The following is a 26,461-nucleotide window of genomic DNA, read 5'->3' on the forward strand; positions in this document are numbered from 1 at the left end:
TGGTTCTCATAGATAATATGACTGCTCAATAATTATCCTAATTTATTTTGTTTTTATATTTTTTGTTGCATCAATTCACTTTTTGCTCTGCCAGTTCCCAAATCATTTACATAGAAGGAATTATTTCGTATTTTCTCATACTTAGAATAAGCTTCACATGAAGACACCACTGGCCCTCATTTTCAGTCTGTATCTTTGAAGTTGGGTTAAGGTTAGAGAGGATGGAATATCCAGCAAATGCTTAAGGGGGCTGGCCTAAGTCAAGGTAAGGTGGGTCCGAGCACCTTAAAAGGAGGTACCTTTTGAATTTTATTAAGGGCTACGGTAAACACCCACCATTTTTTAATATGGCGAGAATCCGAGCCAGAAGGCCCTCCAGGCAGCTTGTGTTTTGAAGCCCCAGAATTATATCATTCATGTAGGCATAGGCAAGGGAGGTATCTGAACCCGTAAAAGTGTGGCCAAGTATTGTTGGTAGAAGGCAGTACTATTGGCCATTCCCTGTGGCAGCACTGTCCATTCAAATCTCTAATCAGGCTGGGAAAAATTAAGAGAAGTGATGAAGAAAGCAAACTTCTCGCAGTCATCTGAATGCAGGGGGACAGAAAAAAAAACAATCTTTAATATCTGCCAGAGCCTGACGGCAATGAAAGGAAATCTTGAATTAGGGGGCGAGGATGCAGAAAAATAAATAAATAAGACACAGTATGGGGTTGGGAGGTCTGCAGCTCAAGACTGCAGCACCGTTTATTTTTAACTTTCCCTAATATATACTATTAGAAGTCAAGAGGTAACATAAGGTTACAATAGTCCAGAAAAACAAGGTAAATTTCAGTAAAAACAGAGTGCAGTAAAAACAAGACAAGGTCAACTGGTAGAGAGTAAAACAGCCGGGCGCTGGTGGCTCACGCCTGTAATCCTAGCTACTCAGGAGGCTGAGATCTGAGGATCGAGGTTCAATGCCAGCCCGGGCAGGAGAGACCGTGAGACTCCTATCTCCAATAAACCACCAGAAAACCGGAAGTGGAGCTGTGGCTCAAGTGGTAGAGCGCTTGCCTTGAGCTGAAGAGCTGAGGGACAGCGCCCAGGCCCAGAGTTCAAGCCCCACGGCTGACCAAAAAAAAAAACAAAGAGAGTAAAACAAACTCTGCATACATAGCAAAGCAATCCCAGGCACCTAGAGTTTCTTAAGTAAGCCAGCTCCTTGTACGTGCCTCCAAGTGAGCACAGGGGTCAAGATGACCTTAGAGCTTTACTGTAGGCTCCCAACAAATATAAATTACAACCAAGGTATATTCTGAAGGTAGAGAGGAAGTCCAGGGCATGCCTATTAGGGGCGTTCCTACTAGCTCCATCCCTTCATTAACCTTACTTCTTGGAGCATAAGCCAATCCCCTGAGGCTTTTTGAATAACAAATACGGGTGTGTTCCAAGGACTCATAGAAGGACTAGTGTGCCCAAGATTTATCTGTTTCTCCACCAGAAGGTGGAGGGCTACAAGTTTAGGTTTGTTCAATTGACACTGCTCCACCCAGATTGGGCTTCCTGGCTTCCATCTAATGGTAGGTACTCGGGGGGCAGTGGCTTTTAGGATTTGGGGTGCATCCAAGCGGGTCCCCTTTGTTCTTCTCTGTAATTATGAAAGTTAAAAAATCCTTTTTCTTAACTCCCTCTAGATCCTGTTTAAGACTTTGTGCTTCATCTCCATCCAGGATATCATCATAGGATGCTCGATGGTCTATAGGGAACATGGCATCCATTTGTAGGGCAGAGTCCTTCCACCAAGGAGATGATCCTAGGGGCTTAGGATTTTCTGCCACGAGGCTGCCTGGGCCTCACAGCAGTGGGGATTCTTCCTTGAGTTAATTGGGCTAGAGGATGCCCCTCCCCTAGTTTAAAGGCTTTCCATCTAAATCAAACTTGGATACACATTTTTTTTCCAATGGTATCCCTCCCTCCACCTGGGGCAGGGTGTAGGGGGTGGTTTTCCCCCAGGCTGGTTGGCAGGAGATTGTTGTGAACAGTCCCTCTTAAAGTGCCCCTCCTGGCAACATTTGAAACAAGTACTTTACCCCGATGGTCTTAGGGTTCTTCAGCCCTGGGCTGCCAGTGCCTGGGTAATAGCCTCAGTCATTACAGATGTCTGAGCCTGTAAAGCTAAGATAGTGATTGGGACTGGTGCTGTTGCGTGTCCACATCCTGTGAGGCCACCACCCATCTGCCAGGGGAACTCTCTCTCAATCCTGTGCATGCCATGTAGTGGTCTGCATTCATCTCTTCCCAGACAAGCAGGTTTACAAACTGATCTTGGAGGTTCCCTGCTGGCAGTTTCCAGTGAATGCTCTGTTGGACCTGGTCTACAAAATCAGGTAGAGGCTCACCTGGTTTTTGTCTCTCTCCTGCTGTGGGGGACTCAGTAGGCACATTATCCAGTTTGTACCATGCGGCAAGTCCTGCCTGCCTCACCTGGTCATGGTACAGGCCAGGTATTGCGGCCTGTTGGATGCCAGTGGAGTACCCTTCCCCCATCCCTGTTAACATGAGTAAGTAATGGGTATAGCGGGTTGAGCCTGCCGGTTATTCTCCACTCACACTCTGCATTCCTCCTTAAAGAAAGCACAACATTTAATAACTGAGAACTAGTAAGGACGGCTTTGGCCACATCCAGCCAGTCCTTAGGGACACACAGGTGATAAGCAATGTCCGGTAATAGGGTCTGGGCCCGAGGAGTTTGGGCCATCCTCCCCCACTGCCTTATGAAGTTCTTTAAGATCCTTAGCTTTCCATGGATACCATTCCAAGGGCCTGTTACCTCTTGGTGCCAGATTGACTGTATACGCTTGGGGAAATGAATTCTGTGGCCTAGGGTCCAGGCTTTCTTTCCAGGGGAGGCCTCTGAGTAGGCTACTTCCCCAGCCCTCGGCCCCTCCATGGAAGGTTGGTAGGGGTACAGGTCTTGCAAGTCCACTTTGCAGGTTGCGTAGGGCACCATACCTCCCCTCTAATCGGGGGAATAGGGAAGGGCCCTACGACCATCAGCGGCATCTGAGTTAGAGGGAGTAACATTCACCCTTGTTTTGACTTCCACTGTGCATGTGTCAGTGTGTTCTTGATCAAATTTGACCCATTCTCTTTCCTTCTCACTTTCCATGTCCTCCTCTACTCTTTCTAGGCCTAATGTTGCCTCCTCCTCCTTCTTCTGTGAGATAGCATTACCCATAGTAAGGGTTTCACTTACCCTGAGAGCCTGCTTAGCGTCGGCAGGTATCTTTTACTTTTGGGCACCAGATGTCCAGAATTTGTCCATCCCACAAAAGACTGACGGGGTCTGAGGAAAGGTAAGTGCTGCCGCTCGCCCGTTCCCCAGACTCCCTCAGCCCAGGAGACAATCAGATGCAGCTAGGAGTCAAGTCAAGCAGGAAGAAACTCATTTATTAACAGAGCAAACCCTTTTTAAAGCAAAAAAGAGTGGGAGGCATGGCAGGGGAGGAAGAGGAACCAATCACTGTCAAGGTCACACCCTATCATGCACCTAAGCTTCCACAGGCTGGTTACGCACTGAACGTAAAGCAAATTGGGCTCTGCCCACTCAACTCCCTCTCAGCACCATCTTTGCTGCCCATGTGCTCTACAATAAATTGGGCTCTGCCCACTCAACTCCCTCTCAGTGACATCTTTGCTGCCCATGTGCCCTACAATTAAGGAAAGAATTCTTAAAGGTGTCATAAAGAAAAGATTGATTATTTAGAAAGGATATACAGTCAGAATAAATACGGATTCCTTAGCTGATATGGTAAAAAGGAAAAAAAGAGGCTTGCATGATAGATGACAAACATTAAAGGCAAACAACTACCAACCGTTAATATGATCCCAAGCCAAACTCTCCTTTACATTTAAAGGATATATAAAAATATTTCATGGGGCTGGGAAGGTGGCTCAGTGGTAGAGCGCTTGCCCTGCATGCCTGAGGCCCTGGGTTCAATTCCTCAGCACCACATAAGAAAAAAGAAAAAAGCCAGAAACAGTGCTGTGGCTCAAGTGGTAGAGTGCTAGCCTTGAGCTGAAGAGCTGAAGGACAGTGCCCAGCCCCAGAGTTCAGGTCCCACGACCACACCACCCCCCAAAAAAATTCATGACAAAGAAAACTTGAAACAATTTATCTCCACCAGATCAGCAGGATAGAAGTGAATCAAATATATCCTACATAGAGAAGATCAAGAAGAAAAGAAACTGGTTATATAAAATGCTCCCTATCAGAGAACAAGATAAATACATTAAGAGTGGATGAGGCACAGCTCCTAAGAGCTCCTAAAAGAACTCACCCAAATATATAAAATTAGTGGGAAAAAAATGAGACATCACAACATAAATTAGCAAAATTGTGAATGTGATAAGAGAGAACTTTGAAAATCATATGCCAATCACCTGGAGAATCTTGGAGAAATTGATGCTTTCTTATAGTTAAATTGAACCAAGAAATGATACATAAGAAGAAATGAAAATTAAATATCAATAAACAATTTTCCATACCACAAAAATATAGGACTCAATGGATTTACCATGAAATTAAGACCTGCATATAACTTACAATACTCAGATCTAACTCTTCAATGGAATAGAAAGGAAATGGAATTATCAAAAACATTCAATGAAGGTAGAATTAGACTCTTCCTCATATCAGATAGGGACTCATCAAAGAAAGATAACTATGAACCAAGCACTTTGATAAGCATTGATGCAAAAGTTTTTAATAAAATTCTCACCAACCAATTTCAGCAACTATCAAAAAATCATATGCTATGATAAAACAGTATGCATCCTAGGATACAATTGGATTCAATATACTTGTCAATAAACATAATGCACACCATCAGCAGATGCAGGGACAAGAACCACGTGATCGTCTATTGTGATGTAGAAATAGCTTTTAACAAGCTCAAATAGCACTTTATGATTAAAATGTCTGAGAAGCTAGGAACGCATGGAAAATTCCTCAATATAATATAAAGTATGTATATGAAAAAGAGATAATAAGCATGTACCTAATGGTAGAAGCATGAAGATATTAAAATCAGGGATGAGAAAAGGATGTCTACTCTCTCTATTATTCTTCAAAATCATAGTGGACTTTCTAGAAGGGCTATAGGTAAGAGAAAAACATAAAGGGAATTTAAATAGAGAAGAAGTAAAACTATCACTTTTCACAGATGAAATGATCCTGTATTTAAAGGACCCTATAGCTTCCTACCTCAAGTTAGTAAAGGTGATGCTTACCTTCAGCAATGTAGCAGGGTATAAAACCCACAAGAATCAGTACTTTTTCTGTGTTACCAACAATGGGAAGAAACAGGCTGAAATCCAAAAAAAACCCACCTCATATGTATTAGCCTCAAAATCAAATCAAATCTAAACAAAACAAAACAACAACAATAAAAGTAGGAATTAATTTAACTAAAAATGTGAAGGACCTCTACTGTGAAAACTTTAAAATTCCAAAAAAGGAAATTGAAAGAGATTCAAGGAAATTGAAAGACTTTCAATGCTCCTTGTTGGAAGAATTAACATTGTGAAAACTGCAATACTGCCCCCAAACAATTGACAATGCAATACCTATCAAAATCCCAACAATATTCTTCAATGCAGTAGAGAAAGCAATCCAAATTTAATATGGAATTACAAAATTACAGTTGAAACAAAAGGCTTAGAAAGGAACTCATGTGCCTATTGTCATCTTACACACACACACACACACACACACACACACACACTTACACACACCCCCCACACACAATGGAATTCTATTCACCCATCAGAAAGGATGACTTTTCACCAGTCTTAAGGAAAATGAAAGGCTTGGGAAAATTACAAAGAGAAAGGAATGAAGACTCAGAGCAATACAGGTTTCATAGATTCATTCATTTATGGTAGTTAGAAGGTGCCAAAAAATGTACAAGTAAACAAGACAGATTCTACTTCGTCCCACTTAGAATGGCCACTATCAGGAAAACTAAAAATAGCTAATGCTGGCGTGGATGTAGCCAAATGGGAACTCTATTACACTGTTGGGGAATTAAACTTTTTAACCTATCTGGAATGCAGTACGGAGTTTCTTCAAAAGACTAAACAAAGATCTCTCTTATGACCCATTAATTCCTCTCATGGGCAGTAATCCAATAAATAACAACCAACCTCACATTAAAGCTACCAGCATAACCATGTTCAGGGCCCAGGCTCAGAATTCAAGGACGGGAAGCAAAGTTACCACTGCTAGTATTTGTTTCCTCAAATATCAAACTTTTGACATAACATACCAAATCATCCTATTTGCAGCAGCTAGGATAGGACTTAAATGTAGTGGGTGATAAAATGGCTTTTTTGAATGTTAGGAAAAGATGTAGGCAGTCCAAGAAAAGGGAGATTTGTTTTTATTGTTGTTGGTCCAGGGGCTTAAAGTCTGGGCTTGGGCACTGTTCCTGAGCTCTTCAACTCAAGGTGAGGGCTGTACCTCTTGAACCTCAGTGCCACTTTGGGTTTTCTGGTGGTTTAATGGAGATAAGTGTCTCAGGGACTTTCTTGCCCAGGCTGGCTTTCAACAGCAGTCCTCAGATCTCAGTTTCCTGAGTAGCTAGGATTACAGCTGTGATCCACTGTCATCAGGCTAAAAATGGGATGGGGGTTAATAAAAGAAAACTCATCTCTTCACCAATGTCTAAACCTCAGCTATCACTATTAAAACACTTCATCCTCAACTCATTTCATCAGACATTTGTAAATTTTCTCTTTTCCTTCATGTGGGAATACTGCAGTCAATATCAACTCAGTTGTGAGACTGGATCAATTGTATGGTAATTTCTATCACCTAAATCAAGAACACTTACATCAAAACAAATGAAACCCTCATTTGGAATAATTGTTTTCTCTTTTTATTACAAATCTGTGCTTGATTACTTCATTGGACCTCCTAACAGAGTGATGACTTTTCTTTCTCTTCAGCAATTGGCCTTCTTCCACATGTGGTCAAATATTTAAGAATTCAAAGAGTTCCATTGATATTTCATTAAGCTGACCTCTAAGAAAATGTGCATTTCTGGAATTTGGTCTGCTGTCTTGTCCGTACACACACAGGCATTCTATGATTCATTTGTTCTACAAGGAATTCTATTTTCCAATCTTTGTATTACCAATTTTAATCTCTCTAATCAGTCTTTCTGAGCCCCTCTTGGGACTCTCATTTCAGTCTGCCTCATAAGAAATATATTAGTTATCAGCTAAATGACTTTCAGCTTCTGTTTTTTGCCTGATTTAATGTAGGCTGTGATAGCAGCCCTGACTGGCTGTGCTCACTGAAGTTTTTTGTTTGTTTGTTTTGTTTTGTTTTTAGAGGTCTGGGATTACTATTCAATGTATTAGCTTCTCTGGGCCCCAGTGATACCCTGGCCAACAGTCAATGTGTTATTCTCCTAAAGATACAAAAACAGCTGGCTAAATTCCTGTTTTATCTTTCTCAAAATGAGGCAATCTGGCATACTTGCAAATCCATGAATAATCCTCTGTAATCACTAGCAGAAATAGTCTATCAAGATGGCTTTTCAAGGTTGACTGTGAAAAATGTTCATTTCCAACTTACCACATTAAAACTGATCACATCCCTGGGAGGAGCATTTTGGAAGGAATGTTCCCCTTTCTTCCTCTTCTTATGATAGATCAAACCATAATATTCTGCAATTGTGGTCAGCCTGGAGCACATTTTCCCAATAATATTCTGTAGTGTAAAAGAGGATAAACTATCAAAATAAAGGTGAAAATGCATGTCTACTAAGACTGATTCATATCTGTTGCTTTTATCTGTTGTTATTTTCATTACTTCAAGCACATGGATAATTAATATTGGGATTAGACAAGTTGCAAAGGATTAATGGAATAAACATTCAGTTTACTTTCATATATCCAACAAATACACTTAACCCCTTATGGAAAATTAAATCCAACTGTAGAAACAATGTCAGGAATATAAAATAAGCCTCAATATGTATAATCTGGCACACATAACCCATCATCTACTCAGAAATTCAGTCTCCATAAATGTTTATTTTGTAAAATAATAAAAATTTAATTAATGAATATGAATTTTAAGTATCATCTGAAATACTCCTCATGTATATAATTTAATAGATATCACCTAGACACGTATTTAACATGCATATAGAAATCAAATTTCCACCATTTAAGCTAGATGAGAGGAGTCATACTCTCGTGTACTGTACCACAGTACCACAGTGCTGAACCCTTCCACCTAAAACCAAGTGTCATGTGCAATAATCTATTATTTGACGTTAAGATGAGTGCTACATTAATTCACAGAAATGAAACAATAATATATATTATTTAGGTCCTAATGCTTCTCAATTGTACAATTCATGAAATATATCATTAAAATTAGCTTCACTTTCTTCTTTTCTATAGCTGCTGAAATTAAAATTATATATTAAGCATTCAATATTAAGAAATCAATAATGAGTAACCTATTATTAAAATTATATACTATTAAATTGTGATTTGAAGTATAGTTCTAACACATTGTGATGCAAAAACATTTATTAGAATTATGGGTAATATTTTTAAAACTTACCAGCTTCTTATTTGTTTCCTAGTTGTGTCATTTGTTTCTCTTCGTCCAAGTCATCTCTCCACCTTAATTGTTTAGTTTTCTATTTTATTGGTTTGCTGATTGTGCATTTTGTTTTCCCTTTTTAGTGATTGACATGAGGCTGAAAATCTGTACGCCAGTTTATTACTTCCTATGATGAAGTAAAATTCCTGTTCTCCACAGCTGTTGTAGTTTTCTTTGTATAGTACAGTATTTCCCCCACTCCCATCTCCTGTATTGCTGCTCTCGAATATTTTATTTTATTTTTATTTATATGTTATTGTCAAGGTAATTTAAAGTAGGGTTATACTTATGTAAGTATGATAATAGATTTATTTCTTTTCTAAATTGTTACCCCGTCCCCCATTTTTCTCCCTCTTCCCTCCCAATGCCCACACCAAGAACATTTCCTACATATTGTCTTGTGAGTATCGCTGTTAACGTAGGTTCCCCCTTTTTCCTTTGTCTCAACATTTTGTTTTTTCCCTTTCCCTTGCCTAGTTCAGCTCAACATATTTACACTACTCAGCGTATCAAAATCAAATATAGTGTCTGTCATAAGTGGGGAAAAAACAAAAAGTTAAAAAGAAATCACGTAGTACATTTGAACAACAACAATGAAGAACATGTGTTAGAGTTCATTTCACTTGGAATCATCTTTTATGGTCATATGTACATAGCAATTGACCTATTCTGCTCATCTACTTAGATTATCCATGATGTACATAATCATGATCCCCTATTACCCAGTAATCCCACATCTGGGCATTTATATTTACCCAAGTGGTCACAAACAAGGCCACACTAAATCTACCAGCACAATTATGTTTATCACAGTATTATTTACCACAGCTAAGATATGGAATCAATCCAGATGCTCCTCAGTAGATGAATGGATAAAAAAATGTTACACACACACAAATACACAGATACATACACATGGAATACTATGCTTCCATCATAAAGAATGATACCACCTCATTTGTAAGGAAATAGGAGATCGTCGAAAAAAATCACATCAAGTGAAGCCAGACTTAAAGAAACCTTATTAGTAATGATTAGTTTATATCAAGGATAATTTCATGTACATTAATTTGGCATTTTGTTCCATGTTGAGCAGAAAACATTATTGCTATATTGTTTGTTATTATTTCTGCAAACAGGCAAGTATATGTAAAGAATTCCGTTCATCTCATCCATTACTGAAGGAAGAACACCTAAAAGAGAAACCCCTACAAGGAAGACCAACTCCTACATATTTAGCTTCATTCCTATGTAAGGCCAGTGTTTTCCCTTGTATCCTCACGTTAGACATTACAACTCTATACTTGGTCATCCTGTATATCTACTGTCATCTATATTGTGACCTAAATGCCCCAGCAATTCCAGTTGCTTTACTTTTTGAAAAATTTCTCTGTTGCTTAGGTTGGTGTGTGTGTGTGTGTGTGTGTGTGTGTGTGGTTTTACAAGGATCAGAAAGCAACATTTTACTTCATTTAGATTACATCTTTTAGGTCATTGTAATTTGTGGCTAATGGGAGAAATCTCTTGCTATTTTAAGGATGAAACAGAAAATTATATTTGTGCATGTGCCACAGTTGGTTTATTAGTCTGTAGTTGAACACATAACTTTCATTTATATCTTGCCTGTTGTGAATAATGTGAATAACAGTGAACTACAGATATATTTACGAGTTACCCAGAGAGAACTAATCATATGATTGGTGGGTCAGATGATATTTCAACTTTGCATTTCTTTAGAAAACTGCATACTACTTTCTACAATGAGAATACTAACCTGTATGTTGACCAAGAGTGTAGAAATTTTCCTTTTCTCTACACTCTCACCAACATTATTACCTTTTAAGTTTTTTTTAAAGGCATGTTTTTGCTATGTGCAGTATCCCAGGCTGGCCTTAAGCTCAAATCCTCTTACTCCACTTCCCATATGCTTGGAATTACAAGCCTTTACCACCACACCAAGTTCCTTCGAATATTTTTAAGAGTTATAATAGTTATGTAGTAGTATCATAGTAATTTTGAATTGCATTTCTCTAATGACTTCTGTTCACACAGCATTAAGCCAGCATAGAATTGATATTAAACACAACTTTGTAAAGCCACTAGTGATTTTCAGGACATATTGGAAAACATGTCTATTCAGAGGTTTTATCGATTTTTAATCAAGTTCCTTGTTAATCTCATCTTTAATCTCTCTATACAAAATCAATAATACATTCCAGGTAGTAGAAAGGAAAAAATTGAGCAACACCTAACATTTTTCAATTTTCAATAACATGATATTGCTTACACCATTTTTGCTTATGCTTGAGACTATATAACTCAATTTAGTGAAGCCTTTTACAAGGCTCTATGTATTTAGTTTATTTTACTCTGATTGCTTTTTCCAAAGCCTGTGTGTCTAATTTTCCTTGGTTTCTTTCAGTCTCATGTAGTTCAGATTTCAAACTGAAGAATAAATTGAAAGAAGCAACCAAAAAAGTAGAGTTCCTCTCATCTGATGATGCCTCTACAAGAATGAAGGAAGAGTTCATCCTGCTAAGGACCTATGATAGGTTATCAAAAAGAGAATTCATTCTTCTAGGTCTTCCCTTTCTTTGCAATTTAACTTAAATGAAAAACACAATATACTGCTTAGTTACTTTTAGGCTTTATCAGTTTTGAACATTTTCATATGGACCTCAGCTCAGTCTACAATTCCTTCATTATTCTGACCCTGATAGTTTAGCACTATCAAGACATAAGCAGTTTGATTTACAGCATGAGAAGTTATCCACCTGGCTTCCTTGGAAGCAGAGCATAGTCAATAGATAACATTACTTCTGGTGGCTTACTACATCTAATGCTTTCTGTAATACATATCACATTCTGTTTAGTATTAAAAAAAACTGCTGGCTAAACTCAAAGTTCATTCGTAGGTTATGTTAAGTATTTCACAAGTTTTATGTCTCTTAGTTCTTAAGAAAACATTTGCTATGATTCTAATGTTATTACTATTTTAGAGTTGAGAAAAATTGTAATTAAAGGCACTAAGTGCATGGCCCAAAGACACACATTGAGGAAGGAAATGAGTCAAAGTTTCCAAAAACCTTTCAGCAATACAAAAATGGTAGGTGAAATCTCTCCATTCTCTTACACTCTCAATTCAATATTCATATTGTCCAATAAATAATAGCATAGCAATTATTGCCCATAGTAATTGTTTTCTGTCACATTTTGTCTTCAACACAGATTGTGTTGGTGACATTGGGTTATCGTGCACAGAGCTGAGCTTATAAATTGAGGTCCAAAGAGAGGAAAATTTCTTCTGTCCCACAGTTCCAGTATCCTTTTAAAAGAAAGTACTAAAACTTTTAAATATCATCACTTACTCTCTTTTAAGAATCCCAACATGAAATAAATCCACATATAATCACTCCAAAATGCTTTAAAATTAGGAAATGATAAAACATGCCCCCCGTGAAGTAAATTTTCTTCTACTTTTAAAATTATTCTGAAAGCCTTGTGATGGTGGGTCACACCTGTAATCCTGTTTATTCTGCATATCTACTCAGGACCCTGAGAATTATGGATAAGAGTTGGAAGCCAATCAGGGCAAAAAATCCTAAGATTATTTTTCAAAAATTTAAATAAACTAGCAAAGGTCCAGGAATGGAGATGTAGCTCATATAGTAGCTCACCAATCTAGAGAGGAAAGGCCTAGCAAGACCATGAAGCCCTGAGTTAAAACTCTGAAGCACACCAACATGCAGGCATGCACAAACACACACACACACACACACACACACACACACACACACACACACACACACACATACACACACACTCTAAACATCCTTGGGTGAGTCTTTTCCATTAATTTCTTTTTTTTTGTTTGTGTGTGTGTGTGTGTGTGTGTGTGTGTGTGTTTTAATTGTGAAAATACTGTACAGAGGGGTTACAATTACATGTGCAAGATAATGAGTACATTTCTTATCAAGTATTGTACCCTCCTCCTTTGTTTCCCCTTCCCATCCCATCCCAGCCTCCCCCCGGCCCCCCACCCAATCCTCCCCCCCATTAATTTCTTTGTTAACAATATTATATGGGTAAAATAAAATAAACTTTTCCATCTCAGAACATTTTTTAATGTTTTTATTGTAAAAATACTGTATAGCCGGGTTAAAGTTACATGAGCAAGGATATGAGTGCATTTCTTATCAAGCACTGTTAACTCCTCCTTTGTTTGTCCTCTACCATCCCTTCCCCTCCACCTCCACAAGCACACTTTTCATCCCCACACCCCCACACCCCCCAACATATTGTGTTGTGCATCTCATTGTTACAATGGCTCAACTTTTATATCTATTTAAGCATTTTGATTTTTCCCTTTCCTTTCCCAAATTAGAGAAGTGTATATACAGGATGTAGGTGCACCAACATTAAATCCAGTGAAAACAGGGGTTATACTGTGGGGGAGGACCATATAAAAAACAAAAACTAAACACATCGTACATGATAAATATGTTAGTAACAACAGTAAGAAAGAATAAAAAAAACACTTCTGTCCTTATCTTGGGGTTCATTTAGCTTAACATCATCTTATCTAGTAATATGCATATAGCTTTTGATCTTTTCTGCTTATCCCAGTTTTCTGCTTATATTATTTATTGCAAGTAAGGGATACCTTGGGGCATATGTTTCTTTGGACTTGGCTTACTTCAGTAAATATAATTTTTTTTCCAAGTCTTTCCATTCCCTAACAATTTGGGCGATGCCATTCTTTCTGATGGAGGCATAGAATTCCAATATATATATATATATATATATATATATATATATATATATATATATATATATATATACATACATATATATATATGTATGTATGTATATATATACATATACATATACTATATACATATATATGTATATATGTATATATACACATTCCAATCTATATTTATATTTATGTATATAAATATACATATATAAATATATATATATACATATATACAAATATATATATACATATGTATGTATGTGTAGATAGAAAGAAACATACATACATACATATATACATACACACACACACATACACACACACACACACAAAAAAAAAATTTTCTTGATTCATTCATTTACTGAGGGGCATCGGGGTTGGTTCCATATCTTAGCTATGGTAAATAATGCTACAATAAACATAGCTGTGCTGGTAGTTATAGTATGGTCTTGTTTGATCATTTTTGTGAATGCCCAAAAGTGGGATTGCTGGGTCATAGGGGAGCTCTATGTGGAATCTTTTGAGGAACCGCCATACTTCTTTCCAAGTGGTTGAACAAGTTTTCACGCCCACCAAGAATGGAGTAGGTTCCCTTCTGTCCACATCCCCTCCAGCATCTGTTGTTGTAATAATGTGGAAATCTTCATCAATTTGCATGTCATCCTTGCGTAGGGGTCATGCTAATCTTCTCTATATTTTTCCAATTTTAGTGTATGTGCTGCCAAACTGAGCACAGAACATTTTTGAATTGATTTTTCTAAAGTAGATAATTCAACAAAAAATAAGTTCAAAAGACGTCGTGAAATTTTAGAACCATATATTTCTTAAATAAGCACACATTTAAGAATAAAGTCAAGTTAGATATGTCAAAAACAAAATAATTCCAGATATTTGTTGTTCAAGTGATGTGTAAGGATAGAAATTCATTATTCTATACATGGCATCTGTCATAATGAGCACTGTAGCAAGTGCTAAGTTTTGTTAAAAGTTTTATTGTTTTAAATATGTTTAATATTTGGCATTTGCTTATATATGCCAAAATTAAGACTGTTCGGCAGGTCATAAAACTTTTCCATAAAGTATTTAAGATTTATGGTAGCAGACATATACTACTAAGTATGAACATTTCAGAGTTTTTAGAAACTTTACTATGAGAAGTTACAAAATCTGTGTAAAGAAACAGTGAAGAGTTACGATTTTAACTACACAGTTTCGGTTAAAACTTGAGGGCTTCCTTTTCATGTTAGTGAGGAACAAATGATGATATAAGCCATATACAAATGATGAGATGAGCCATAAAGAAAGAGTAACCTTAGTGGGTAACTTTGAAGGCTACTCGTAGCCTACAAAACTCTTGTGAACATCATAATCTTAGTCAGTTTTAAATGTACAGGAATATGAGTAAATAGTAAAATCTAATATGTAAAACACTTCAAAAACTGGAAACACTGGTGTTTGGTTTTTATTTTATTAACCATTAATATTTAATTATTAGTTTTTTTATTTGTAGCATTGTTTTCCTTTTTGTAATAGAATACAACTTTTCATAACTCATCATCAGGAGGTACTTTGAGAATGTTACTGGGATGTCCACACCATTTTTTATAGGTGCATGTGAATGTACAAAGAGAAAAATTAGAAACAAAATATTGATTTAAAATTTTCTAAAGTAGAAATATGAATCAGAAGTGTTGATCAATGTCTACACCTAAAATCTTAGTCCTAGACTGAAGCAGTGTCTTTACAGAATTGAGGCTACAAATGTGAGAGCTGTGTTTTGTTTAGTTTTTTGGTTTGGTTTTTGTTTTTGTGGGGCTTGAACTCTGGAACCTGAGTGCTGTCCCTCAGCTTTTCAGCTCAAAGATGGTGCTACCACTTGAGCCACTGCACCACTTTTGTCTTTTTCTTCTTATATGTTGCTGACGAATCAAACCCAGGACCTCATGCATGCAAGGCAAACACTCTACCACTGAGCGACCTTCCCAGCTCCTGAAAGACTGTGCTTTAAGAAATAATCTAAACAATATTTGCTTTCTGCTTTGGGTTATATAATGAAATATATGAATATCTTTTTATATTTTTGTCATTTTTATACTTCTTTTTATTGTGAAATACTGTACAGAGGAGTAACAATTACATGGGTAAGATATAATGAGCACATTTCTTATCAAGCATTGTAGCCTCCTCCTTTGTTTCCCCTTCCCATCCCTTCGTGTCCTCCCCACTGTCCCCCCAACCAAAGGTGTAAAGTTCTTTTTTCGACATAAAGTATTGTACATCTCATTGTTGAAATGGGTCCTCCTGTATCTCTGTTTTAAGGATTTGTTTTTTTCCCTTCCCCTCCACATACACCAACTTCATATATAGTGAAACCAGGGGTTATACCATAGGGGAGGGACATACAAAGCAATAAAGACATAATTTTATAAATATGTTAGAATCAATCACATGAAAGATCTCTCTCTCTCTTTTTTGTCAGGTGTGGTGCTTGAGCTCTAGGCCTGGCAGGTGTCCCTGAGCAATTCAGCTCAAGGCTCATGCTCTACCACTTGAGCCATAGCTCCACTTGTAGTTTTTTGGTGTTTTTGTTTTTTTATTGTGATTAAGTGATTACAAAGTTTCCCAATTTTCACGGTATTTTGGGATGATGATGCTCATTTAAAGTCACAAACTCATTCTAACTTTCCTAGAGCAAATTGTCTATCACGGTCTGTAACATATAATGGTGTACACATATACACCATACATGTGATCAGCAGCATGGGGTTATTTAATAGTGGTTTGACCAGAGGAGTGGAAGTTCTTTGTTTCTTTCTTTCTTAAGTCCTTCTGCGCGGGTGATCTGCAGGCAGCCCCCTTTGTCTCTGGGACTCCAGCAGCCCCTGCTGGACTTGTTCGACACCAGTAAGCATTGGGGGAGCAGTCTTCGCACTTCTCTGTTATGAAGTTCTTTTTCTCTCTTTCTTTTTTGTTATTTTCCACCTCCTGTGTTTCTATGGGTGTTCATCTTTTTGTTTTTGTCGGTCTCTTAGGGAGATTAAGCTTAGGAACTCGAACTCTCTTTTTGGTTGGGGAAAGCTGTGGCGTTTCCGTACTGACCCATTGCCATCTTGGTCCCCCCTCCCATTTTCATACTTCTAAATTTATACTAACTTCAGCCACTTTATCCTTTTCAAAGTCATGAAATAGCTCTGAGAATTTGCTTCTGTGAAGATTGTTTTTGCATTTATTTCTTCTGCTCTCTATCCATTCCCTACTCTCCAGTTAGAATAATTTCAAATAGTAAAAATGAAAAAAGAGAAAAAAATCATGGTGAAAAAATAGATGTAGAAAATTCACTGGATTTTTCTGACTACTTCAACCAATGTGAACTATTGGGGAAAACATGTACACCTCATTCCCACTGGTACTCAAAGTCTCTAGTTAGGCAATTCTGATGAAGACAAGGAACTAGATGAAAAAGTGAGGAATGGTATCATTTACTAGAAAAAATGGAGAAGTATCCAAGCAAATTTCTTCATTGGGCTGTTGAAAATAATCGGCTTACTACAGTGCAGGGACTACTTTCCAAAAAGGCCACTCATGTGAATACTAGGGATGATGATGATTATAGCTCTCTTCATCAGGAAGCCTACAGTGGACACTTAGACATTGTCCATGAGTTGTTGGCTCAAGGCAGTTGTTCATGCAATAACTGTGAATGGCTTGACACCCCTGCATAGTGCTTATATGTGGAATAATACCAGAGTGGCTTCTTTCTTACTTCATCATGATGCAGATACCAATGCCCAAACTTAAGAACTCTTGACAACTTTGTATCTTGCTGCTGGGAATAGAAATAACAAAGGTATGCGGGATCTCTTTCTATTGAAATATTATATCAAACCAGGTCAAGAACAACTTGGAAGAAGCTGCATTTGATATTGCCAAAAGGAAAAGTATGTATCACTACCTCTTTGAAGTTGTGGAAGGCTGCAAATATTTTTCTCCTAAGTCATAATGGTATGGTTAAGTTTCTTAAATTTCAAAAATGCCAATCCAACTTTGTGTCCGTACAAAATATTTTCACACAAAAAGCCACATTAATATCTTACTTCAAAAATTCATGGATTCCAGGCTATTCTTCCAAGTGAATTTCCGGACTTTGATGTCAAAATGTATTCAAGATTTGTTTGTATACATCAATAATGATGTCTGCAGAGTTTGTGATTTTTATAATCAGAAATAATTTTAACTTATCTGTTGAAATGAGTAATACAGAAACTAAAGATATTTCTATTTCTTGTCTGAAAAAGGATATTTTAATGTAATCTGTATTCTTTTTGTATAATATCCATAATCTATTTCATTCTCTCCTAGATATAATACTTTTAATTCTACATTTTTTCATAATATATAGGTTCATTAATAAATGTGTCATTTCAGATAGCATTCCATATAGAAACAGTTTAAGATTCCTTTTTTTTCCCTAGGTCCTTATAGTATTTTATTTCTTTGGGATAAAATGAAAATGTTATCTAATTTCAAATGTTTTGTAAAGGTTATGCTATGTAAAGGCTTTTCTAAGGTGATGATTTAATACACTGATGTCAAACTAACTTTCAATTCAATGAATTACATGTATCGTTACAACTGTATTTTTGTAATCAATTTTAATAACTGTTTTTCATTTCTTGCATCTGAAGAATGAAAAATATGGAATATTACACAAATTTTCATATCATCCTTGTGCAAGTGCCATGTTAATCTTTGTATTGTAATTTGGGTAGACGTGCTGTTGAAGCATTTAGTATCCTCTAAATTTAAGTAGCTAATGATGCAATCTTTATACAGGCATATATCCTTGGTTGACTATTTGTAACTAGGAAACCTTATTGTTCCTAAAAATGCTATTGATATTACTTCTCTAAAATTCTGTGTATATTGGAAAAAAAACTTATATTGTTTGGTAGATTGCTCACATTTGCAATTTTTTTGTTAATGAGTATTTTAAGTATTTTTCATTTTAGATTTCATCATACTTTGAAGAATTTAAAGCTAGGTCCAAAGGTGATGGCTTTTCAAGTACTTATTTTTCAGCTGAGTTAGTTTGTGGAGCTAATGGATTCAAAGTAAGCCTTGCTTAAGAGATACTTCTAAAGTTCTGCAGCTTAAAAATTCCTAAATGAGATCTTATTGGCACAAATGTCTACCTGACCCTTTATCTTTCTTCCATTTATGAAAGACGAACCAGAATATCTTACCCTGACAGCATAGATTTTCTTACTGGAACAAAATTAATCTTAATTACATGGGATTATAGTGACAGGAACAGTTCAGATAGAAATGTTTAGACTAGAAGGTATTTTATCAAAATATAATTGGTTATTATACCTAATATTTCAAAAGTATCTAAAGCCAAGAAGGTGAAAAAATTGTTCATATGCATGATTAACTAATGTTCTGGCCCATCTACCATCCAACCAGGCAGCAATTAACACTACTGCCTTTCTATCACCAAATGTTTTCAGAGTTACAAGAGAAGTCTATATGTCTCTCCTCGATATTAGGCCTAAAATTGTTAATGTTTTAATCAAAGAGTTTCCTCTTGCCACTAGGCTGTAAATCTTCAAATGGTAAAGCTTTAGGTCCAACTCTACCAAACACTGAGGTAGAGATAATGAAATAATATTTTAAATACTTTAAATAATTTGATACTCTAACCACAACAGAATATTGCAAAACGTGTGCCTTTTGCTTGCATATAGTTATACATTTTATATTTATATGTGTTGATATTTTATTTCACACAGTGAAACTTACTAGAATTAATTGATAATTTGACAAATAAATAGCTATTTATTCCAATAAATAGTATTGGAATACAAATAATTAGGTTTACAATACATATTAGAAATAAAAATATCAATGCAATATCTTTGGTATAAACTTGTGATACATTCTAAGTGTTCTTGGTCTTCTGAATTCACATTGCAAAAAAAAAAAAGTTTTCCTCTAATCTATTAGGGATTTTACGCTGCTACTCTGTTTATTGTTTTAACTCACTGGTCCCAAACTGATTTTCTCCATATTTCTGAAGCATTCGTAATGATTATACCCAAATTTTGCTGATATGATGTCTACAAGGTATTATTCTTCTTCAGGACCCAAGGGTCCTAGGATCCCAGGTCCCAGTTATCCACATCATCAGATAACAAGGGCAAGATTTCTCACCTAGGCCCGTGCAACATGCCAACAGAAAGTAATTGAAAATCCATCTCAATTTCTCATTTCCTATAGTATTTCGGGACCCCAATTCCTTACAGCACAGGAATTAGCAGTAAGCAATTGTGAAATGCAAGACAACTTAAAATGAAAGATGAGATCACAATATCTGAGAGAAAGTACAGTAATTACAACTTTAAACTTACAGATGCCCAGCCCATATGAGTGAACAAGATCACAAATGTCACAAAATTATTTTTAATACCCCTCTCCTAATGATTATTGAAAGATTTCAGTCCAGTATAAGTAGGCCAAAAAATTGTTCTGGGAACGATAGATTCATAATTGGTCTACCAAGGCTAGGAAAACTTGACTTACAGGTCAATTATAATTCAGAAAAACATTAATTGAGAAGATCCTTAATGCTTCAAACTACTGGTACTACAGTAAATCTTGGTTCTGTAGTGTAAAATGCTATCATTCTCAAGCCAATGATAATCTAAATTTAATCTCCTGAAAATATATTCTTTTTCAAAACTTTTTAAAATCACATTCACCGAAATAACATTTGACAAGTAGATGATAATAAGTGACATTACAAGTTTTACAAGTGTAGGGAGCAAGTTACAATAGAGATGAATTATTTACCCAGCACTAATGCCAAACACGTTCAACCATTCATTAAAGTGTAGAAATAGTACCTCCCACCATTTGTTTTGTTCAGTAGGTGCCTTCCAGAAATGTGTTAAATAGATCAACCTCCCATAATTCAAACCCAAACACTAGCTACTAAAGTCAATTTCATCATTTAATAAGGTACATTTTAAAAAGTCACAAATAGTTGTCTTATCATATGTTGTTTTATGTTTTCCCTATCTGTCTAACATAGTATGAAATAAGACTTTAAATCTTGAATATGGGTACTCATCAGAGATGTGACAAATATAAAATCTGTCTTCTATTTCTATCATATTCCTCTATAGTAGTAAATTTTAGTTTTCTTCTTTTTCCAAAACTTATAGGTAGTAGAAAATATTATCCCATATCAAATAAAATAATCACAAAACTTTGTACAAAGCCATTTATAAAAACTGGTAGCTAGGAATACATTCTTAGCCATTTTTAAACTTTCTTGTTGACTAAAGATTAATCTTCCAAATGAATGAGAATATTATCATGTCTAGGGGCTGCACATCTCCAGTCTTGCAAATTGTTATTGCAGATGAATGAAATATGGAAATATAAGCTGACATACATTCAAGTATATGCAGGATTGAAACTCCATGGAATGTATATAAACCTCTCAAAGTATTAACAGATAGTTTAACAGAATGACTATCAAGAAGTTTAAACCAGAAAGGAATAATAGTAAAAACATAGAATGAATGAAAAATGGAACAAGGGGCAAGTACAGCTAGAATACTCAATGTACACATGTGACAAAAGAAGTGGTAAATCTGAAATAAATCTTGGAAAAAGGGGTTGGTTGAGAATGATAGAAGGAGTCATTCTGACCCAGGAGCATTGGACAATTAGATAGACATTTATTGTAATACACTTGCTCAACATTTTGAAATTCAGTTAAAAACATAACAAAAAACAAAAACACACAAAAATCACAAGCAAACAGCAACCTCTAGAGAGGATAAATATGACCTCTCAAAATTTTAAATATTTAATGAAGGGTAGTATTGGGAAAAGGAAACAAAACTGTTCAAAGAGGGAAGTTTGGGGTAGCAGAAAATTTTGAACAGATTTAAATAGATTTTCTAAGGTTATAAATCATCTGCATCTGCTGCAAATATTTTCTTCTGTGAGTTCTCTTTCACTGCACTGGATACTCCAGTCCTAAGCCACACTTGATAGCTTGTGAAGATAGATTGGAAGAAACGGATCAAGCACCCATTACACTACTGGAGACAGAACAGTCCTCTATATTTTCTCTCATCTCTCTTCACTACTCTTTCGTCATTCTTTTAAATCAAGTGATTTTGAATTATATCTTTCCTTTTTGTCTGGCAAAGTAATTAGTCAAACTAATTCACTAAATATTATTTACCTTTTTTTCTATCATGCTGTTATCTTGTCCAAGAGAGTGCATTAAACTTCACCCTTGCATTTGGTTGCCACAAAACCCCAACATCTATATTAATGAGGACAAACTCTAATGTAAAACTTTGTCTCTGAAAAAACAGTCCAAGAAGCTGTGATCACAAATATTTAGCTATACTTTTTATTTTACCTTGAAAGTCTTTTGTATTTAAAGTGCCCACAAAAATAAGGACTCCACCACTTTTTGATTCAATAACTTCTAACCTCAAAGATATATTTTGCTAACAAGATGCTTGAGGAAACCGAAGAATACTCCACTTTTATCTTCTCTCTTAAGACTTTCCTTAGACTTAAGAAAAAATTATGTTAAGTGAAGTAAGCCAAGCCCAAAGAAACATAGGTCCCATGGTTTCCCTTATTTTCAATAGTTAGTATATGTATGAGTCAAGTAGAAAAGGTCAGATAAGGTGATGTTAGGAAAATGAACAATAAGATATGTATTTAAATGTTTTTTTTTCTTTCATGCATTTGTTTCTAATGCATTTATATGATTATTTCTTTGTTGCTTTGTCTGTCCCTCTCCCACAGTATAACCCCTGCTTTCACTGTATTTGATGTCGGTATAATTTGTGGAGGGGAAGGGGAAAAACAAGTCGTTTAAATATGGATACAGGTGGACCATTGCAACAATGAGAAGTACAATTTGTCATTTCGAAAACGAACTTTACAACTTTGTTGGGGGGTTAGTGGGTGAGGGGAGGCTTGGGTGAGGGGGGAGTCTGGGAAGGGATGGGAAGGAGAAACAAAGGAGGAAGCTACAATGCTTGATAAGAAATGTATTCATTATCTTGCCCATGTAATTGTAACCCCTCTGTACAGTTTTTTTCACAATAAAAAGACTCTCCTTAGATACCATATGAGGTACAGTGAAGTTATCCTTTGTAAAATTATTTCAATAGATTATTTTTCTCTTGGTCTTGCATTTGCTCAACAAGATATATGGAGAAGAATAGAGTTAAATCATCCATACTTTGTGACAGTGTCTGTTACAACGGACAATAATCCTTTGTCCTACTTCTATGTTCTCCTCTTAGCTCTTGCTTGATTTCCAATTAATCACAGCTTCTTGGCTTCAAGTCTCGTGAAGCTGAAGGACTAGAAGGCATCCCCCACTGCTCCATCATCATGGTTTTTCTTTTTAACCTCTTTTATGTGGATGTGGAATTTATTTTCATGTCTTCACTCAATCTGTTCTGCATTGTGGTGAGCCAAATAGGCTCTGTAAAATCACTTTACGTAGCAAAAATATTAACACAATCTATTTAAAAAAGTTTTGGAATCCCTCTACTGCTGAAATCAATACACTTAGCCAGGGCTTCTAAGAATGTGTTTTCTTATTTGCTCAATTATTTTCTGATCCCAAAACTTTTTGGCTTATGTAATAAGAGAAGTCTTCACTATGTCATGTTAATAAGGATATTATATTTTGTGAGCTACGTAGAAATGAGAAATCATTGGTTTAAGATATCCAACCAGATTTTTTTCTGTGTTTCAGTGCTTCACATGCAAAGACATTGTGGAAACTATTATAAACAGAATAGTGTATACCCAATACCTGCTTTCATTGTGGAGGGCACTTTCTCCCTAAATATTTTGACCCAAATCATCTTTTTCAGAGAATTACTGTTTGGTAATTAAAAGTCAATTCATAAATTTTGATGCCTTTTTAAAAAGAAATTTGAATTTAAATTCCAGTACAACATTGTTTCACAGTGAGAATATGTTTCCTGGGTAAGGACAATTCTGAAGGGAACCTACAGGATTTACAGCAAGGTTTGTGAGGTTTGTTATTTTACTGTGAAAATGAGCCATCTTCACCCACATTGTTCCCTCTCAGCTTAGTCTCCATGAATTTCTTTGCATGAAAACCTATTTTTCCAGTCAATTTTAAATTTTCTTAATAGGCAAAGTTGTTAAAAAATTTGAACAGTTAAAATTTACCTGTCAGAATTTTTTAACTTTTTTGAAACCCCTTTATCAGAATTGCGAATTCACCAATCTTAATTCCACCTTTACCATCAAAAACACTTACATTGTTGTCATGATAAAGTGTCCGTGAAAATATTATTTTCCAGTGGTTTTGTAATGCCTATATATGTTCATATAAGCTGATGCTGAGCAAAATGAACTCCAAGATATGGAAACAGATATTTATTTGCAGTTGTTGTTTTTAATGTACTATGTGATTTCTATTTTCTTTGGGGTTTTCCCTTATGGTTTATCCCCTGTTGTATTTGATTTTGATACCCTGTGTATTGTGTATACCTTTACCTTAATTAGGGAAGGGAATATGAACAACAAAATGGTGAGACAAAGGACAAAGGGCAAACCAATGCAATAGAAAAACTCACAAGACAATAGGTTGGAAATGTACCTTACAACTTGTGAGGGGTTTGGGGGTGAAGGAAAACTGTGAGAAAAATGAGAGAGGGGTAACTATTTTGAAAATTGATGTATTCACTACTTTACAATTACTGTAACCCCACTGTACATCACTTTGACAATAAAATTAAATTTAAAAATAAGCTGCATGAAATATAATTTCACTGTATTGGTATAGTAATATTATTCTTTGTGTAGTAACTTTTTAAAAAACAATACTATTTGGCATCTAATTTGAATTAATTACCCCTTTTTAATCAGAGGACCATCAACTTGAATCCAACTAGACAATATTTTCACAATATACTTGCCAATATTTTGAAAAAAGAATAAATTTAGTACTTTCTCATACCAAAACCAAAAAGATTGTAATTCTATAGAAACCCATAACTTTTAAAAGAAAATACATTGCTAAGAGAAGAGAATATATGTGTTCTTCAAAATTCCTATGACTGATAACTACTGATTTTCAAATTCTGAACTTTCCATATTTGTTTGCATGTTATGAAATTCTGCAATAGATTCAATTTCCAATGGGATGTTACAGATTGAGAAGTCAACAGAAAAATAGCCACATTCTGGTATAGGATAAAACTATAAAGCATCTGTAATAATTAATTCTTCAAGAGTAAGCAATTGTTTATCAGAGTAAGCTATTATTTCTATGACCATAAATCCCAAGATTTGTGCCATAAAGTCATCCTAGCCCAACAGTTTCCAACATGTAGGGTGTACCTCAAAATTCCCTTAATTCACATCACGAATATCTTATCTCTATTGTGAAAAAATACTACACCTCTGTTAATGTGATGCCCTCCGTGTTCTGAAAAGAACACCACAATAAACTGGGCTGTATCATTTTTCCACCAGTAGTATTCTTAGGATCAAAATACTTGCAATTATTATTTATATTTATACTTTTTTAACTATCATAGATATTCAGGATGCTAAGATCGGAAGAGTACAGTTCAAAGCCCACCCAGGCAGGAATGTTCCGTAGATTCTTATATCCAATAAACTTCTCAGAAAAAGCCAGACATAAGTGGCACTGAAATTGAAGTGGAAGGGCAGGAGCCTTGAGCATAAACAGGCTCAGAGACAGTATACAGGCCCAGAGTTCAAGCACTAGGACAAACCAATAAAACAAAAACAAAAACAAATTCCAAACCTATGCATTTTTTCTCATTGTACACAAAGGTACCTAATTAAGGAAATTGCTTCCTGTGTTACATGCAGGTAGAAGAAAGAAGATGTCACACAATTATTCTCTTTATAGCATGCTATACCACAACCTCAAAAATTGCTGTCTTTCTAAATTTATAAATTTATGTAATCTATTTGTTGGCAACTGTGTCTATATTATTCACATTATCATTTCATACGTGAACTGTTAGAATTACCTATTAACTAAATTCTAATTAAAACTCACTTGAAAGAATATTCTAGGCAAATAGAATGCAAGAATCATTTGTGAATTTGTCAATTAAACCCTCTATTAAAAAGAATTTTGTAGTATCCTATAGAATATGAAATTAAAAACATTTAATTTAAATCTAAATTCTAATTTAGCAAGATCTACAAAGTCCTACATTAGTCGAACTTTGCTTTTTCTCTGGGCTTAAGCTTTTGTAATCCTGCATTAATTCTTTGGAATCCAACAGAATTATGATAACTTTGGATGGGAATTTTGCATGGGAATAATGAGCCATTTTGCATCTAGAAATGTTTTGTAATGAAGATTGCATTTAAAACACAACTGAGGATTATATATGAGTTAAATTGCAATAGGAAACTTTACTTCTCAAATCATAGTGACAAAATTAGCCCAAACTTCCAACTGTGCACTCTTTTCTTGTTTGGTTTGTTTTATTAAGACAAAATTATATTACCTGGTATATGGAAGGTGTCACTATGTAATTCCACTCTCTAATCTCCTGTCTTAGTCTGAGTGCTAGAATTCTAGCCTTGTATCACACTGCCTTGGTATAGTTTCTTGTTTTATTTAATCTAGATACAGACTATCAATTCTGAACTTCTCCAGTGATATTATCCACTAGACTTCTCAGACTGTTCATGTACTATTTTCAAAGATATTCTAACATTTGACACAGGATACGAACATTTTCAAATGCACCTGCGGGGTCTCTGATTCATTCCTCCTTGGATCTGATCCCCTTAATAATGATTACTTGACTCTCTTACTATTTCTGGTCCCAACCTAGATAATATTCTCAAACTTTTTTGAAGAAAGTTCACTTGAAGACTTTCTAATTTTAAAAATTATCACTTGATTCTAGTCTTACTCAGGATATATTTTCTATTGTTTTCTAACT

General features: G+C 35.6%; 1 non-coding gene and 1 pseudogene across 1 annotated transcript; both read right to left on the bottom strand.

The window, feature by feature from the left end:
* Window positions 1–14,057: 14,057 nt before the first annotated feature.
* LOC138835222 (U6 spliceosomal RNA) lies at window positions 14,058–14,164 on the bottom strand. Its single transcript, XR_011374515.1, has one exon. It is a non-coding gene; the product is annotated as a U6 spliceosomal RNA (small nuclear RNA).
* Window positions 14,165–18,119: 3,955 nt separating this feature from the next.
* LOC138835220 (U6 spliceosomal RNA) lies at window positions 18,120–18,216 on the bottom strand (annotated as a pseudogene).
* Between the last annotated feature and the right edge of the window lie 8,245 nt (window positions 18,217–26,461).

This window comes from Dipodomys merriami, unplaced genomic scaffold (assembly GCF_024711535.1).
Source record: "Dipodomys merriami isolate MVZ:Mamm:240054 unplaced genomic scaffold, mDipMer1.0.p SCAF_230, whole genome shotgun sequence".
In the NCBI taxonomy this organism is placed as follows: Eukaryota; Metazoa; Chordata; class Mammalia; order Rodentia; family Heteromyidae; genus Dipodomys; species Dipodomys merriami.